Source organism: Doryrhamphus excisus, chromosome 4 (genome assembly GCF_030265055.1).
Source record: "Doryrhamphus excisus isolate RoL2022-K1 chromosome 4, RoL_Dexc_1.0, whole genome shotgun sequence".
Classification (NCBI taxonomy): Eukaryota; Metazoa; Chordata; class Actinopteri; order Syngnathiformes; family Syngnathidae; genus Doryrhamphus; species Doryrhamphus excisus.
In genome coordinates, this window is record NC_080469.1 from 3,767,706 (window position 1) to 3,787,090 (window position 19,385).

At 40.4% G+C, this 19,385-nt stretch overlaps 1 protein-coding gene across 1 annotated transcript in view; it reads right to left on the reverse strand.

Moving 5' to 3' along the window:
- sema4c (sema domain, immunoglobulin domain (Ig), transmembrane domain (TM) and short cytoplasmic domain, (semaphorin) 4C) overlaps nt 1-19,385 on the reverse strand; it is a 114,363-nt gene that overhangs the window by 71,817 nt on the left and 23,161 nt on the right. Inside the window, exon 2 of the mRNA XM_058070052.1 lies at nt 1,063-1,151. The gene's annotated coding sequence lies outside the window, so the exon portion shown is untranslated. The remainder of the gene's footprint in view (nt 1-1,062; nt 1,152-19,385) is intronic.

A 19,385-nucleotide genomic window follows, 5' to 3' on the forward strand; every position in this document is an offset into this window, starting at 1 on the left:
AACCATCCGGTTGGGATGGTTGTGGGATGGATCGAACCAGCAACCATCCGGTTGGGATGGATCGAACCAGCAACCATCCGGTTGGGATGGTTGTGGGATGGATCGAACCAGCAACCATCCGGTTGGGATGGATCGAACCAGCAACCATCCGGTTGGGATGGTTGTGGGATGGATCGAACCAGCAACCATCCGGTCGGGATGGTTGGGATGGATCGAACCAGCAACCATCCGGTTGGGATGGTTGTGGGATGGATCGAACCAGCAACCATCCGGTTGGGATGGTTGGGATGGATCGAACCAGCAACCATCCGGTTGGGAAACCACTCTACCTCCTGTCTACAGGGACAAATTCCCTGTATTACAAATATTCACTGCTTTGCTTGCTTCTTATGTCTCATTTAGTCTCGTCTTATACTTTTTCAAGAGCCTCACTCATTTTAGTGTTTTTTCTTCTACACCGTTTTTGTAGCTTGACCCATCATAAAGTCAAAGTTTGCACAATCAAGCTTTGCCTAAATCAATTTGATTGGAAGAAATTATCACAAAAATGAAACATTTACTTGATTTCTATTTTGCCTTTCTCTCCCTTTTTTTACGTACACGCACAGAAGTACACACACGTAAGCGCCGCTATTTTCCTAAACAAAATACTTTCAGCCCTGTCATCCAATATCTTCCCTCACCCCGTCTCCCTCGTTGTCTTTCCGTTTACGTCTTTCTTATCTGCCAGCTCATGAACTGCTCTTTACTTTCTCTTTGTCTGGCGTCACAATGTTTTTCTTTTTTTTTTTTTTTACAGGGTACCTGAAATTGCCTGTAATTTCCACGTCCTGTTTTGACAAGCGACACCCTCCCCCTTGCAGCATGGATTTCCTTTCCATCTGCATATTAACTTTCTCATTTCTCTTCATTCTCGGCTCATTTTACCAGAGAACTCCCTGACACACAGACACACTCCTTCTTATTTTTTTCCATTTTTTCCTTGGATTGATTTTAAATAAGCAGCAAAGATGCTGATATATATATTTTTTCTTCTTCACCCTTCTGTTTGCTCTTTCTTACTTGTTCTTTTCTCCTCCCCCGTGCCTCTGTGAGCTTTCTCTGTTACACGTCCAGCAGGGAGACTCAATTCACACCAAGGTCACATCGGCCTAAAAGAGAATACACAAAAAGAGGGTATTGAGTAAAGTCCAGAAATGCGCCCATGTGAGATTGGTATATACAGTATGATTGAATCCTTTAATGTTGCTACACATGCAGATATCATCAAGTTGTGTATATAAGACAAAGAACCTTGAGCGGGGATTAGTATATCTGATAAATATTAGCAATAAGACATTATGGGAGCTTCAAACGTAAAAGAAAATACCACATATTTGCACTTAAAAGTTGACCAAAGCCGGCCTTGGTCACACAAACCACAACACATATAGGCCCTTAAGGCTCACGTAAACCCAATCCCAGGGTTCACATAGCAGATCCTATAACCGAGTCCCAGGGTGGCTGTGTATGTGTGCTCATGAGCAGAGACCAGGATCAGAACCATGTCAACATCAATGGCTCACCAGTCGCAAAAAAAAAAAAAAACGCCAACGGCCTTGCAGATCCTGGTGGTAACATATGGGCTGGCTTGTGTTACACAGAGGCGGGCGAACAAAGGAAGAACCAAAGGCTCTGACACCATCATACTTCAGTAAATAAACAAGCCTCTGGATGTTCAGCTTGTGCTGTATCGATGAAATGAATAAATGAGCTTTCATTGATTGAAATGCGATGAAATGACAAATGTGCGAATAGCATGTCATAAGAAACTTAATTCGAAGTGACGCGACTGTCCATAAAAACAAAACTCAGATACAGAATTATATTATAGCGTCCATAAAATGCCTATTTTTGACACTCTAAACCAAGGGTCTCAAACATGCGACCCGCGGGCCAAATGTGGACCGCAGGACACTAGTTTGAGGCCCCTGCCTTGATATGAAAGTTTAATGTTAGTGCGGCCCGCGCAAGTTTGATATGGATGCTGTATGGTATCATGTACCCAGAAAAAATTACGTTTGATTAATGTTCATGTTAAAGGTTAAATAACTGTTAATAGTTATCCTCCCTATCCATGTGGAAGTGGTAAGTTTTTGGCTATTTAAGTTTAAAGGAAATAACTTGAAGCGAGTTAGCATGTGTCTCAAGACCCTGCAGTTGCGCAATATGTTGTTTTAATTTTAAAATATGTCGGTATACTCACAACTGAGGAATAGGGGTATCATAAGATCCTGCAAGTTTAAAACATGGCAAGATTTCTCGTTCTGAAAAAAAACCGACTCCGAGGCACTAGGACGATAATAAATTATTCACACAATAATTGAAAACTCGATAACTTTGCAGGCCTTAATGTACTGCCATGTTGTACTGCCAATGTACTGCCACTGCTATATTGACAGTTACTATGGTACCCATTATTGTATGTATTATTGTATGGTCATATCACCTTGTACTTCAGTACGTTATAAAAATAAAAAATAAAAAATAAAAAATAAAAAATAAAAAATAAAAAATAAAAAATAAAAAATAAAAAATAAAAAATTAAAAATTAAAAATTAAAAATTAAAAAACTTACTATATTAGGAAAGCAGGAAGTGAACAAATGTAACAGTTACTGATTGTAAAAGCACCAGATGGAGGGGTAGGATTTAATAAGCTTTGCTTCTTCCTACTCCTTTTGGACATGTGGAACTGGGAACTGATTATGTGATGCATTCAATTGTAATCTGATGCATGTTCAAATGAAATAAAACCATTACCATTACCATGTTCATTGCCGTCTGTGCATCGGTTTCAGCACCTTACGGTATAAACAGAGTGAGCCCTTTTGTCGGTCATACAGCATCTTTGTCTCGGTGGGTGGAGACGGGGCCACTAGCATACACACAGAGTTCTGTAGAGCTCATAAAAAGTCAGATTTTGACACACTGCTCGCTCCACCCCCCCACAAACCCTCCTGCCATTGGGATAGGCTCCAGCTCCACTGTGACTCTGAGGATATAGGATACAACTGAATGATTCAGTACCAATGAACCCCTGAAATCATGTACTTTAATATCATATCACAGCTTTTTCATTTTTCATCTTTATTCAACTCACTTAACAAAGTGGAATGGAAATTGTGTTGATTTGCGTCCCAGCTAAAATCCTGCTAAGTAACTAAGAAAGTAATTACACGTCTGTGTGACTGTGCATAGCAAGCAGCACATTGGCCATCTCTGTTAGATTTTTTTCCGAAATAGTAAAGTACCAAAGTCATCCAGACCTCAGTTTTCCACTGCTTTCATCCAGCAGAAAGCAGCAAGCAGCCAAAAATGCTGGAAAAGCTGTGAATCAACACACGCGCTCATGCACATTTTAAATATCGCATTCCTCCATGCGCTCATCGACTAAATGCATACCAAAGTACTTGCAAGGGAGGCCGATAATGAGCCAGGAGGAGCAACGTGTGCAAGGAAAAGAGGGGTCTAGTTAAGGTGCAAGATTTTTAAGAACACCCTGTCAAACGTACAAATTCACACACCTCCGACTGCCTTTTGCTTGACTGTGTGTTTGACAGGCAGCTCCGCGAGGGACGACAGGGAACGCAGCCAAACACTTGTGAGTCAGCAGTGACTAACAGTTTAAAGCCACACTTTCGGAGTTAATCGCATGTCTTAACAGGTAGGAGGATGTGCATGTGTGCAAATTTGCACATTTCCAAAAAAAAAACAAACAAAAAAACAGCCTCATAGTTATATAATGTGTGTGTTGCTGCTTCTATATGAGTCTGAATTGTGACAACCCGGCCTTTTTAATTGCATTGCGCCTAATTTGGGATTGTCGGGAGCTGACAGCCCCCCCTGATGAGATGAGTGAAAATGGAACGACTATGTACCCCGTCACTTCCTCCAATGAGCTCCGACAGAAGCATAACTGTGTTCTGTTTGATCTTGGCACAAGACAATGTAATGGGATGCTAATCAGATGCAGAGGCCCAAGAGTTGAGCACGTGCCAAATGGTGCTGGTTTGCGCGTGTGGAGCACGTAACTGTCCGTGTGTGTGTGTGTGTGTTAGTAATGGCAGCAGCCATCAGTAATAGCACTGGAGGTAGCATGTGGCAATAACAGCCCAACAAAATGACTGTCAGTCCCTGTTGAAAATCTGCTGGATGATACACAAGCACAGTCTACACACTCCCCATTTGGTGGACATCTGGCCAAGGGCAGAGCTAGATCAGACAGTACCCCCCCTTGTCCCCCATTCAAAAAAAAAAAAAAAACTGAACTGCAGAAAGACTTTACAGTTTTTGTCCTCTGCGGTGATTTAGTCATAAACTTTGACCCCTTTAAGTGCTGCTCATTACTGCAGGTTGTGATTTACAAGCCAAAAATGAGAGGTGGTCGCCATTTGCTGAGGCTATTACTGAAATTTCTCATGAGAGTCGTCAATCCATACTCGATTAGTCAGTGTGCCATGGCCATGACCAATAAAGAGCTGATGGTGACAAATTTGTCTTCTTTATTCCGATCTTGCATATGGCGACTGCCTTATTACTCCAGCTTGGTTTTCAAGATCAGCTGTTGGAATATAATTATTAGACCACTCATAAAAGTACATTTTTGGGGGGGGGAAATACAATGTTATAGTTATTCATGTAAGAATATATTGATTCATTCAAACAACCATTCACACTCACATTCATACCTAGCATGTTTTTGGAATGTGGGAGGAAACCAGAGTACCCGGAGAAAACCCACGCATGCACGGGGAAAACATGCAAACAAGGGTGGGATTGAACCCGGGTCTCCTAGCTGTGAGGTCTACGCGCTAACCACTCATTCACCGTGCAGCCCCTATATTGAAATGATGTCATTTAAAGTAATTCATTCATTCATTCATTTTCTACCGCTTATCCTCACGAGGGTTGCGGGGGTGCTGGAGCCTATCCCAACTGTCTTGGGGCGAGAGGCGGGGTACACCCTGGACTGGTCGCCAGCCAATCACAGGACACATATAGACAAACAACCATTCACACTCACATTCATACTTATGGACAATTTGGAGTCGCTAATTAACCTAGCATGTTTTTGGAATGTGGGAGGAAACCGGAGTACCTGGAGAAAACCCACGCATGCACGGGGAGAACATGCAAACGAGGGTGGGATTGAACCCGGGTCTCCTAGCTGTGAGGTTGACGCGCTAACCACTCGTCCACCGTGCAGCCCCTATATTGAAATTATGTCATTTAAAGTAATTCATTCATTCATTCATTTTTACCGCTTATCCTCACGAGGGTTGCGGGGGGTGCTGGAGCCTATCCCAACTGTCTTGGGGCGAGAGGCGGGGTACAGCCTGGACTGGTCGCCAGCCAATCACAGGGCACATATAGACAAACAACCATTCACACTCACATTCATACCTATGGACAATTTGGAGTCGCCAATTAACCTAGCATGTTTTTGGAATTGAACCCTGGTCTCCTAGCTGTGAGGTCTGCACGCTAACCACTACTCCACCGTGCCGCCCAATCTAAAATTCATTACAGATAAACAATATTACAATTTCGCTCAAATATTGTTCACAAATGTGTCTAAATGATAATCCATCCCACCTCACTGATTACTGCACAGGTGTGCCTTTGAGTGGCCACAATAAAAGGCCACCCTGAAATGTGCATATTATTTGCTTTATTGGGGGTCCGCAGTGTAACACATAAAGTTGATCAGATTGTCAATTGTGGCCTGTAGAATGTTGGTCCACTTCTTTTCAATGGCTGTGCAAAGTTGCTGGATATCAGTGGGAAGTGGTACACGCTGTCGTATACGTCGGTAAAGCACATCCCAAATGGGATCAATGGGTGACATATCCGATGAGTATACTGGCCATGGAAGAACTGGGACATTTTCAGCTTCCGAGAATTGTGTACAGAACTTTGCAACATGGGGCCGTGCATTATTTTGCTGAAACATGACGTGATGTTCATGGATTTATGGCACAACAATAATTTACCATTACTTTTGGCATCATAATGCTTGTGTTTTTTTTTTTCTCTTATCTTGTGAAAACGCTTGAAACTGAAGAAAAGCCTAATTTTCAACTCAGAAATGTCGTGCAGCTTCAATGGTTGGTGAGCTGCTTGCTATTTTGACGAATGCCCTTACATTACTGTCACCACAAGAAAACACACTCTTTGCCAGCTCCAAACTTTGTAAGTGCAGCCCACAGCACAGATGCTATCAAAGCCTGTGGCATTACTAGAATATATTGACCCGCTTTTTACCAGTGGGAAAAAAGCACTTTCAAGCAGAGGAAATAGTCCGATATATATTTGCTTTTGGGCTCCCACTTGAGTTTTAAAGTGTCATTTACTTTTAAGTCATTGAAGTTCATCAATTTGAAGTTTGTTAAGATGTTTTTTTCAAACTTTTCAAACCCAACAGCTCAGAAAAAAAGGCCATGTGACCCACTATATTATATCAGAGATTGACACATGGGGAAAAGATTGGCGAGTTAGCAGGAACGCAGCTGCATGAGAAGAGTGAGTGAATTAGAGAGGGATCTGTGTTCAAGTCATGTGTGTGTGTGTGCGCGCACATGGTCTGACATATCTAAATAAGTGGACAGATGTGACGGTAAACCACCGCGCAGAACACTGATCTCAGAGCAACAAGAACATTTATATAATCCTGTCATTATTGATCTCATAAATTCATTCATTCATTCATTTTCTACCGCTTTTCCTCACGAGGGTCGCGGGGGTGCTGGAGCCTATCCCAGCTGTCTTCGGGCGAGAGGCAGGGGTACACCCTGGACTGGTCGCCAGCCAATCATAGAGCAAATATAGACAAACAACCATTCACACTCTCATTCATACCTATGGACAATTTGGAGTCGCCAATTAACCGCGCTAACCATTCAACCGTTGTGCAGCCTGATCTCTTAAATACATGTTTTAATTATACTATATACTTTATAGTATATAGAAGTATAGTATAATAGTATACACTATATAGTAGTGCCCCGCTATTCACAGGATTGTGTTCCCCGAATGCACAACTGCATCCCAGCTCTAACCTGCAAGGCATGCTGGGCAACTTCCTGTTGGGGAAGTGTGCACATGGACTTCCCTGGTGGTGCTGAACATTTCAATGTATATTTTCCCAAATAAAATAGTTTGTCGGCGTGGCACGGCGGTCTAGTGGTTAGCGCGCAGACCTCACAGCTAGGAGACCAGGGTTCAATTCCACCCTCGGCCATCTCTGTGTGGAGTTTGCATGTTCTCCGGTTTCCTCCCACATTCCAAAAAAAATATGCTAGGTTAATTAGCGACTCCAAATTGTCCATAGGTATGAATGTGAGTGTGAATGGTTGTTTGTCTATATGTGCCCTGTGATTGGCTGGCGACCAGTCCAGGGTGTACCCCGCCTCTCGCCCAAAAAGACAGCTGGGATAGGCTCCAGCACCCCTGCGACCCTTGTGAGGAAAAAGCGGTAGAAAATGAATGAATGAAAATAGTTTGTCGGTGGCACGGTGGTCTAGTGGTTAGCGCGCAGACCTCACAGCTAGGAGACCAGGGTTCAATTCCACCCTCGGCCATCTCTGTGTGGAGTTTGCATGTTCTCCCCGTGCATGCGTGGGTTTTCTCCGGGTACTCCGGTTTCCTCCCACATTCCAAAAAAAACATGCTAGGTTAATTAGCGACTCCATATTGTCCATAGTCCAATGTGAGTGTGAATGGTTGTTTGTCTATAGTATGTGCCCTGGGATTGGCTGGCAACCAGTCCAGGGTGTACCCCGCCTCTCGCCCAAAAAGACAGCTGGGATAGGCTCCAGCGGTAGAAAAAGCGGCAGAAAATGAATGAAAATAGTTTGTCATATTTCTACATCCTGTTATGCTACTGATTTGATCGACATTGAAACCCAAGAGTCTTTTCCATTTCTTATCATTTGGACCAGGCAACTGTATCCTGTTTCATGAACTCTCCACTCTACCATAGTCGCCCTGTTTCCAACAAAAAACACAAGAAGCTGCAGCTGAAATAGCAAACATCCATCCAGCCTATAATGGGCGGAGGATTTTTAGTATTCATTAGTGCGTATACACACACCAAATAATAGTAGTACAATAATAATCCCTACTCGAACTGTGGTGGGATGCACAAACGGGCAAAATAGAAGCTTCCCTCGCTTAAACCACATCCCACAGGGATGGATGCACCAACGCTGGACTGACCAACCACATGACATCCCATCTATCTACCTGCCATGTCGACCTCAACTCAACCTGATTACACATGCGGTCGATGGGGATTCTAATTCAAAACTACGTTCAGGCAGGTCACATTCAACGCAAATTATGATTAATAGTTAATTAGTCTCACAAACTCACTCCAGATGTAGTCAGCCCATTAGCTGGGTATCAGCGGTATAATACGGTACTATGATAACGCTTGGTGCTTATCATATTTCATTGTCACTACTGTTGCACACTTAGTATTCCTTCTTTATACACTTTTTCTATTACATCAATACCACACTATATATATTTACAAGGAATAGACAAACACATCGGTCCCTTAAGGGGGGGGTATGACAGAAAATAATTGAGAAGGACTGGATTAAGGTATTGGAGCGTCCGCTCCTTGACTTTTGAGAGCAGCCAGGCTCATGTTTCTTGTCCAGATGCCTCCTGGACGCCCCTCTGGTGGGGTGTTTTAGGCATTCCCGACTATGAGAGCAGAACTATAGGACATGCTGCAGGGAATATACATATCATGCACAGGAACAGGAAGTCTGGGTTTCCCTACCCAAACTGCACAGAATGGCCAGGTATCAAATCTATGCTTTCTGCCTTGCAAACAAGCCCACATAAAAGTATTATCACATTCCAAGACACCCGCCTTAAAGATGATTCATGTCTCAAGTGGGTTGCACCAATTTTCACACCTGGTGGGGGGGGTTGTGATGGCATAATAGCTTTGGTTTAAGATTCATTTATGCATTTTTTTACATAAGTAATGTGGTTAGAGTTAGTAGCCACGTTTACATGAGGAGTTTTTCTCTTTCCGAATGACCTTTCCAAAAGCAATGGTATACATCAGGGGTCTCAAACTCACGGCCCGCGGGCCGCATTTGGCCCACGAGACGCTACTTTGAGGCCCCCACCTTGATACCAAAGTTTAATGTTGAAATGTGTGCACACAACGGACACAATTAACATGATTTTGCCCCGCCCATACTGTTACCCTACTCTGTTACCCCGCCCTGTTTTGCTTTGGATTAGCAATGAAGCTAAATGCTTATGACGCTTATGGGTACAAATAAATGCAGGAAATGATTTGGAATAAAACGGAAAATACACGTCAAGATAAAGCATCTCATCAAACATGTTGTTAAAGTTACGACGCTGCTCCCAGATGGAAGTGAGTACGATGCTAACTTGCTAATTGGGTCAAATTATTATTAAGTTTCATTAATGTTCATTAATTTGATTTTTTTTTTTATCTTATTTTGTGTATAGAAAAATAAAAATTAAGATATTTGAGAACAGTGGAATGTTTTATCAGATATTTTGGTGTGGAAAACCAGAACCAAAGTACTGAAAAAGAAGCAAAAGCATTGAAGTTATTTTTTTATTGATTTTTTTTCCAGTTTTTAATAAATGTGTTTTGGGGTTTTTTTTTAAAACCTGATGCGGCCCGGCTTCACCCAGAACCTAGCTCCAGTGCCCCCCAGGTAAATTGAGTTTGGTTGCGGGGGTTGCCTATCCCAGCTTACTTTGGGCGAGAGGCGGGGTACACCCTGGACTGGTCGCCAGCCAATCACAGGGCACATATAGACAAACAACCATTCACACTCACATTCATACCTATGGACAATTTGGATTGGCCAATTAACCTAGCATGTTTTTGGGAGGAAACCGGAGTACCCGGAGAAAACCCACGCATGCACGGGGAACATGCAAACTCCACGGGGAACATGCAAACTCCACACAGAGATGGCCGAGGGTGGAATTGAACCCTGGTCTCCGAGCTGTGTGGTCTGCGCACTAACCACTAGCCCACCGTGCCGCCCCCAATAAACAACAGAAGAAGAAAAACACCACGAAGTCTGACAACTTTCCGTTTGAGCGGGTACAAGATACCTCAATCGGATTGGGGAAAGGAATATTCCACCCCTGGGAATCCCATTATATATTCATTCGGATTGGCACTTTTCTTTCGGAATGAGGTGTATACAAAGGTTACATTCTTTCCATTTGAGCAAATAACACAAATGGAATTGGAATATTTGGCTCCATGTATACATGGCTATTGAATGTTCATGGATTTGCACTTTTCGACTATTGGAACTATGGGAGCTTGACATTGTGACAGCAGTGGGCTTCTAAAAAAAATATGACACATTTTTTGGTGTCGGCTAAATAAACAGCAACTTTACACCATTCAGCTTCCAGGAAAAGAAAAAAAAAAAAAAAACGAAACCGCCACAGGGACGACATTCAAAGACACTTGACACAAACAGAATGATTCATCTCTCATATTCTTGTGAGGACTGATTTTTCCAGGGTACGAATGCAGCAGGTGTCTGATGTCTGCATGCATGCACACAGTGGACTCAACCTACTTAGCCCAACATAATGATGCACATAATCCTGAGACAAAAAGGAGTCATATCCAGAAGGATTATCCATTTTCCATCCCAGATTTCATGTTAGTCCACACGCACAGGAATGCAACATCCTCAAGTCATTGCAACCAAATTAAAGATAATACAGAATAAGACGTAGTTATGAATAATAATTATAATAATAATAATGAATTTAAGTGGATTGTGTGTTTTGACAGGAAAACGGCACACCCTTTTGAGCAGCTGAGGTCATCTTTATTAATAAACCCTGTGACAACAAACACACTCGCATCAAGACCCCCGCCATGCCTCCATTCTGACTCGCTTCCTCAGCTCCTTGTGAAATGGCACTTGCCAGACTGACACCGTGGGGGGGTTGGGTAGGAAGTCTGTAACTACACACACACACACTCATACACAATGCAACATAGGCAGAGGACTGCGTGTCAGTGATCTGCCAGTGGGTAACTGCAAGTGTGTGTATGAGTTACAGTGAAGCAGAGCAGAGGACAGTTAGACAGACAGGAAGTTTGGCCAGTACACGTGCACTGAGAAGCTCTAAGAAACATGCCTTGGCTCATTTGTTCCCACTGACAGCAGAGGAGAGCGATGGTTCTTTACAAGATGAGCCTGAGGGAGGACGACAGGTGTGTGTGTGTGTGTGTGTTTGAGGGAGAGATAGGCAGCTAAAATATGCATCAAAACCTTAGAATGATTGAGTCTGCTTATACCCCTGCAAGTGTGCGTGAGTGTCTCAAACACGCGGCCTGCGGGCCAAATGTGGCCCGCAGGACACTACTTTGAGGCCCCCGCCTTGATATGAAAGTTTAATGTTAGTGCGGCCCGCGCAAGTTTGATATGGATGCTGTATGGTATCATGTACCCAGAAAAAATTATTACGTTTGATTAATGTTCATGTTAAAGGTTAAATAACTGTTAATAGTTATCCTCCCTATCCGTGTGGAAGTGGTAAGTTTCTGGCTATTTAAGTTTAAAGGAAATAACTTGAAGGCTACCGTTTAGGTCGCTAGCTCTCTAGTTTGCGAGTTCACATGTGTCTCAAGACCCTGCAGTTGCGCAATATGTTGTAAATAAAAAGAGTATAAATGTGACTATAGTCGTGTTTTGTCATGTCTACAGGGCTCTAATAATGCTTTGTTCATTTTAATCTGAAAAAAATAATTTGTCTACCCACCAACTATATGTGGTTTCTTAAGTTTTTATTATTTGCCGTTTTATTATTATTATTATTATATTTATTTATTACTGATCGATTGATTTTCTGTTTATTTATTTTTCATCTTATTTTGTGCAGAAAAATAAAAATTAAGATATTTGAGAACAGTGGAATGTTTTATCAGAGCTTTTATTGTAGAAAATTCGAACCAAAGCACTGAAAAAGTTTGTATATTTTTCTGTTTTTAATAAATGCGTTTTTTTTTGTTTTTTTTTGGAAAACCTGATGCGGCCCAGCCTTGCCCAGACCCTAGCTCCAGTGGCCCCCAGGTAAATTGAGTTTGAGACCCCTGGTTTATGGGCTTTTTAGTTGCACGGTGCTGTACACGAGTGCTCTGTAGAGATTATGATGGTGGCACATTCAAGTCTGACCGCGATCATGCGACACCCATGAAGTGCCCCTGAGCTATCTCACACACACACTTGATCATTCACTGTGAAAAGCACCTCTGTGCAACAGAGCCGTTTCTGTTTGCAAGCAGGTGTTCAGAGACAAAACAGGGCTCTATTAAAACCATGCACGGGGGCTGTTTTTCCCCAGTAATTTCTTACTACAGGGTCTTATGATGTGATGAAATCCAAGCAGGAGGTTAGACTAATCCAAGTGTTCGGTGACACTGCACAGCTGCTTATGTTGTACCACTGAGACCACAACAAGTCAAATGTAGCCATTTTCATGTCCTATTCTTTTCAAAAATGGATACTTCGGTTCTTCCACAGAAAGTGCTGTGGCCAATCAGAGATACGTGATATCCCGTGATGCTGCTTGTTGGCGCACTCACTCATTTTGTTTTTTTTTTACTTTAAGATGTTGGTCTTATCCATAACACTAAAACTGAGTTGGATGGAAACAGTGGTGGGGATATATGTATGTACTAGTAATAGTAATGGTAATGGTAATGGTTTTATTTCATTTGAACATGCATCAGATTACAATTGAATGCATCACATAATCAGTTCCCAGTTCCACATGTCCAAAAGGAGTAGGAAGAAGCAAAGCTTATTAAATCCTACTCCTCCATCTGGTACTTTTACAATCAGTAACTGTTACATTTGTTCACTTCCTGCTTTCATAATATAATTTAAGTTTTTTGGTTTTTTTTTACTTTTACATGTTTTATATAGATATGTATTTTCTTTTGGACTTGTGAATGGCGTATAGAAGGGTTTAGATTCTGTTCCACAGATGGCGCTAATGCACACCAAAACTGTTACATTTGTTCACTTCCTGCTTTCCTAATATAGGTTACGTTTTTTATTTTTATATTTTTATTATTTTAATTTTAATTTTAATTTTAATTTTAATTTTAATTTTAATTTTAATTTTAATTTTAATTTTAATTTTAATTTTAATTTTAATTTTAATTTTAATTTTAATTTTAATTTTAATTTTAATTTTAATCACGTACCACCACGTACCGTTTAATGTATATTTTTCACAACATACTTATTGTTTTCTAACCCAAATAGTTGAATTGCTACCATTAAATAAGTTGACTCCATCATAGAGTATTTAGGCATAAAATACTTACAATTTGCTTAAATATGCATATTTTTGTAATGATAATATAATATGTAATGAAAAATATACATGAAATGGTTAGTATTTGTCATGTTTTTTCCATCACTCATTAGTAGTATGAATACCACCAAGTGGATACGCAGGTTAACTATGTACTTCCTGCCTTTTGGTGGAAGAATATGGAATTGTTCCGCCTGTCACTATAGATATATGTACAAATGATTTGTAGTAAATAAATAATTTTCATATCAAATCAAGTGAAATCTGAAAAAGGAGTCACACGTGATGAAGTGTGACAGGACACTAATATGCTGCAGCACATTGATTGGGAATCACTGCAGTAAGTTGTATGTTGCATAAAGAAATGTCTGTACCAATACATTATCAATTATACATCAAATCTTGAAGGGAACGTGTGATGTATTGCTGCCTCAATTGAGATGTGTTTCGTGTCTGGGAAAGTAAGCAGGATCTAATTTTCATTTTCAAAGTATTTGAAGTATTACTGCTTGGTTTCCCCAGAAAAATAAAACCGGCACTTTGCAGAACGCAGTTTTTGCAGTTTTTTTTATATATTTTATATTACCCCTTTAATGAGTAGCTACATGCATTTGTGTTTGATGGTTCTTTCAAAAGTCAACGAATCCCCGGCATTAACATTCGGCATGCGTGTTCTGCAGCACACTGACTGGTAAACAACAGTGAGCCCAAGCACCATGACCAACAAGGATTATATCTTGTCATGACATCACACAGCAGGCCTGTGGCCAATGCTTTCCGACTGTCAGGACGAGTGAAGAGAAGATGCTCAAACGCTGGTGACTTACAAAATATACTTATCCTAACTGCATTCATTGGCAAAATGTGAAACCTATTCGTCTAAATATGCATTTTAACATTATTAGAGCTCTCTAGACATGAAATAGCACCCCTATAGTCACCTATTTTTTTTACTAATTACCCAATATAGTAAAGATAAGCATAGAAAGTAAGCCATTTAAGATATTAGTAAGACTGAGATATAAGTAAGGATTAAGGGTTTCAAGTTTTAGCTTGGCGTGGGGTTGCGGGTGCAAATATATTCCACTGTTTCAGCAGTTAGGGAGGTTATTGTGCCTGTTGTGAGATTATTTAAACCCTTTTTTTCCCCGTCCATTAAGTGTGGTGTTTGTCTATCTACTGACCCTGAGGGACCAGTATAAAATAATACACATTTTTGAATGCGTCTTGAATGTTTTACATTTGTATTTTACTTCATATAGGCATCGTAAATGCGTAATTTAGGCAAAAACAAACCTTAAGATTTGCTTAAATGGGACCTATTTGCATTTTGTACTTATCTGACCTATAAATGTAGTTAGAATGTTGTATTACCGTTTTAAGACTATGCCAAAGTTTCAGATAATGAGTTTTGCATATTTGGATGTGAGCCCTGAAAAAAAGTATGAGATGGCTCTGCATGCTCGGCTATACTTCCTTAAATGGGCGTTCTCGGGTACAAGGTCAAGGCTTGCCCTCCCCCCTGCTCTACTGAATTGTTTCACTGCTCACATTTGACCGTGGTGGAGCATGGAGCTAACGCTAATAGCTTCCAAGGAAATATTTGTTCAGGTTTGAACTTCCCTGAAGAGGTAAACATCAGGCAGAAGTGGTTGGAGTTGCAAATTCCTGACCAACAAGAGAAAAAATATATATGACTGTTTGTGCAAGCAATAAGTAACAATTTATCAGTGTCTGTGTAGCACTATAGAGTGTGCATAAAGGGAGTGTCTTCAATAAAATCAGTGGATCTTTTTTAAACACGGAGAGTCCCGCAAAAAAAGTTTCATGACTGATGTTGTGGCAACATTGTACGCACTCAAAAAACATGGCTTTATGTTACCACTCTTTCAGTTTATACACGGAAAGTATAGAAAGTGAGGTTTGACAGTTGTCCGGAAGTCCTCAGGAGCGTGAGCGTGACCTATCACAGCAAAGTGGGGCGTGCCGTTAGCCTTCAAGTTATTTCCTTTAAACTTAAATAGCCAAAAACTTACCACTTCCACACGGATAGGGAGGATAACTATTAACAGTTATTTAACCTTTAACATGAACATGAATCAAACGTAATAATTTTTTCTGGGTACATGATACCATACAGCATCATTATCAAACTTGCGCGGGCCGCACTAACATTAAACTTTCATATCAAGGCGGGGGCCTCAAACTAGTGTCCTGCGTGCCACATTCGGCCCGCGGGCCGCGTGTTTGAGACCCCTGGTGTATAGTATCGCTTATACAGGAAGTAAAAGCAGGAAATCCGCTTTATTTTTTACATTTTTAATTGGAAACCCCTGGCATATGTCATGAATCATCAAACACGCGGCCCGCGGGCCAGATGTGGCCCGCAGGTTTGAGGCCCCTGTTTTAACATGTATATTGTAAAGAACATTAAGGCGTAAAATGCTAATTTTCCTTGCAGTACAAGAGAACAAATACCCCTTTTGTGTCATAGAATTGTATTCTTATCAGACTGGAAAAATCTGAAGCTGCTTTTACACCACCATGTGACATCCAATAAAAAACCCAACAAACAAAATTCTTCAAGAAGGCTTGGCAGCTTTCACCGCTAAGTTTTTGTTTTGTTTTTTTACATGCTGAAGAAGCTGCTGAAAAGAATAATTGCTTTATATACATCTCAGTCGCAGACAGGCACAACAAAACGAGCATGATATGATTCCGACTAAAAATATTAGCATGTGTTATTCATGAATACTGTCAGCTTTGTTACGTGGAAGTTTTTTTTTTTTTTTTTTTTACCTTTCATCAATCATCCAGTCTGGTGTCAGGCAGAATTACATTTCTTTTGCATCAACTACTAAAACCTTCTTCCGTAGAAGAAATGTATCATGCATTTATATCGCAGAAATAATAAAAAAAAAAAAACATAATTCTTGCTCCTTGGTACAGAAGATATGGTCAATGCTGGAATTGATGCACCTTAATGCAGTTATTGTTTGGTCAGGTGTTAACATAGCGACCAAATCAACTAGTCCAACACCGAGATGAGCTCAAGAAACGGTCAATTACTTCCTAAAATTGTGAAATTGTGTTGATTGAAATGTCTTGCAGCTGGGAAAGCAAACAAGGAAACAATTTCCCTCTAATTTATGCCCAGAAGGACTAACAATTTAGCAGGAATAGTCAGACATTTTCTCTAGAAGCCTTAAGTCTCAGGTTGTATTGATTGGTCTCCTTGCATGCAAATTTGTTCAATTCGATTCTACCACTCATTATTCTCAAATAACTCTTTTCTACTTTGGAGCAAGTAGCAAATATTCAATAAAAATATTGACACTTTTTCAGTAATAAAATGCAGTTTAACTTAGAAATGAATGCTAATCCGGTAGAGTAGGGATCTCAAACACGCGGCCCGCGGGCCACACTAGTTTGAGGCCCCCGCCTTGATATGAAAGTTTGATATGAATGCTGTATGGTATCATGTACCCAGAAAAAATTATTATGTTTGATTAATGTTCATGTTAAAGGTTAAATAACTGTTAATAGTTATCCTCCCTATCCGTGTGGAAGTGGTAAGTTTTTGGCTATTTAAGTTTAAAGGAAATAACTTGAAGGCTACCGTTTCGGTCGCTAGCTCTCTAGTTTGCGAGTTAGCATGTGTCTCGAGACCCTGCAGTTGCGCAATATGTTGTAAATAAAAAGAGTATAAATGTGACTATAGTCGTGTTTTGTCATGTCTACAGGGCTCTAATAATGCTTTGTTCATTTTAATCTGAAAAAAATAATTTGTCTACTCACCAACTATATGTGGTTTCTTAAGTTTTTATTATTTGCCATTTTATTATTATTATTATTTATTTATTACTGATTGATTGATTTTCTTTATACTTGATTTGTTTATTTATTTTTCATCTTATTTTGTGTAGAAAAATAAAAAGTAAGATATTTGAGAACAGTGGAATGTTTTATCAGAGCTTTTCTTGTAGAAAATTGGAACCAAAGCGAAGTTTTTAAAAATAATTTGTTTTTAATAAATGTGTTTTTTTTTTTTTTTTTGGAAAACCTGATGTGGCCCAGTCTCACCCAGACCCGAGCTCCAGTGGCCCCCAAGTAAATTGAGTTTGAGACCCCTGCGGTAGACTCCAAATTGTCCATAGGTATGAATGTGAGTGTGAATGGTTGTTTGTCTATATGTGCCCTGTGATTGGCTGGCCACCAGTCCAGGGTGTACCCCGCCTCTTGCCCGAAAACAGCTGGGATAGGCTCCAGCACGCCCGTGACCCTTGTGAGGATAAGAAAATTGATGGATGGATTTCTACTCATTATTGTCAATGTTGTGAAGAAATGCTTTTTTTTTTTTTACATTTCCAAACCTAAAGTCGCCAATTATGAGCCGCAACCAACTTGTGTACCCACATCAGCATTTGCAAACCTTCCGCTGAACAAACGTGAGGCTCATTTGTAGCTTTTACGTGCTGTCACTGCTGGAAACGTAACCTCAGCAGTCACTCCGAGATGGAAAATTGTCTTCAGTCTGCTTAATGGAAGCCACATCAGCACACAACCCAAACTGGTGGTGGGCTAACGACACAGACATGCTGGCAGCTCGCAAATACAAATTGATACAAATAAAAGACATCTGTCATTATTTTGTTTTTTATTAAATCCAAATTAAGAGATTGAAGAGACTGAGACGGTCAAAGAAAAACAACTTTACATGGAAAATTAAGAGGCCTTTGAAAAAACTTTCAATTTAACGGCTATGTTTCCACACCGGAAAGACTGAAGCTTTCAAGGTTGGGACGTGGTGGGGGGTTGGACGTTTTGTTACGACAGTGAGAGGAAAAAGTAGCAGAGTGTATGCATTGTGTATACATTTAATGCAATGTGCAATGACGGTCTGCAGTCACCATACACAATTCACTTCGCCCATTATTGAGATTTCCCATTTTAGTCTTGCCAGTTGTTAAAAAATTTTTGAGTTTTGAGTTTTTTTTTTATAAATCCAAATGCTGGATGAACTAATACTCTATGAACTTTAGTGGTAGAGGAATGATACTTTCACTGTGAGAACAGCTAAGTTTGATGCATTAGTCTACTATGAATATACAGTAAACCTCAGATATATCGGATTCAATTGTTCCCACTGGTTTTGTCCGGTATAAGCGAAATCCATTATATGCGTATACCGAAAAATGTCCGTTTTACGCATATATCGGATTTATATCCGGTATATGCGTAAATCGGATTTTATCCATTATAAAAAGGCACTTCCTTGACTATGTTTCCAATGTACCTGGACTGGGCAATGAAAAGAGACGTAAGGTAATGAGAATTTAACTTTATTGGACTCTGAGCATAACAAATTGTTAATTAAGCTAGGCCCTGTTACGCCCGTCAGGCCTACGTTATTTCCAATAGTGAGGTTAAGATCTCATTCACTGCTGTGCTAGTATTATTGACGTCACTCACTTTTATATTTGTCCTAAATCTGGAGCCAGGAGAAAGACAATAGCCAGTGACATCAACAAGATTAGCATAACGATGCGGTCATCCGATATATGCGAGGGAAATTTAATGGAAATGCATTGGAGATTTTGTCCGAAATAGGCGAAATCCGTTATAAAAAATCCGATATATGCAAAGAATTTTTATTGGAAATGCATTACAGAAAAATCGGTTCTTTTTTATCTGTCCGTTGTGAGCGATTCCGATATATCCGAGTCCGATATATCCGAGGTTTACTGTATATATATATCCTGGTTTCATTATAAACACTGAACAATCCCCTATTGACTTAAACAGGTTGAAATGGTAAACGCAATCTCCTTTACAGAGCGTGGATGGAACCTAGCAGGGGTCACCATGTGTGGTTCATGCAAACCTGGCAAAAGGGGAAATAATCTGTCAGCATTGTTGACTCTATTTTTCTCAAAAGCATCACGCTCATTACTACAAGCAGTTTTCCAACTG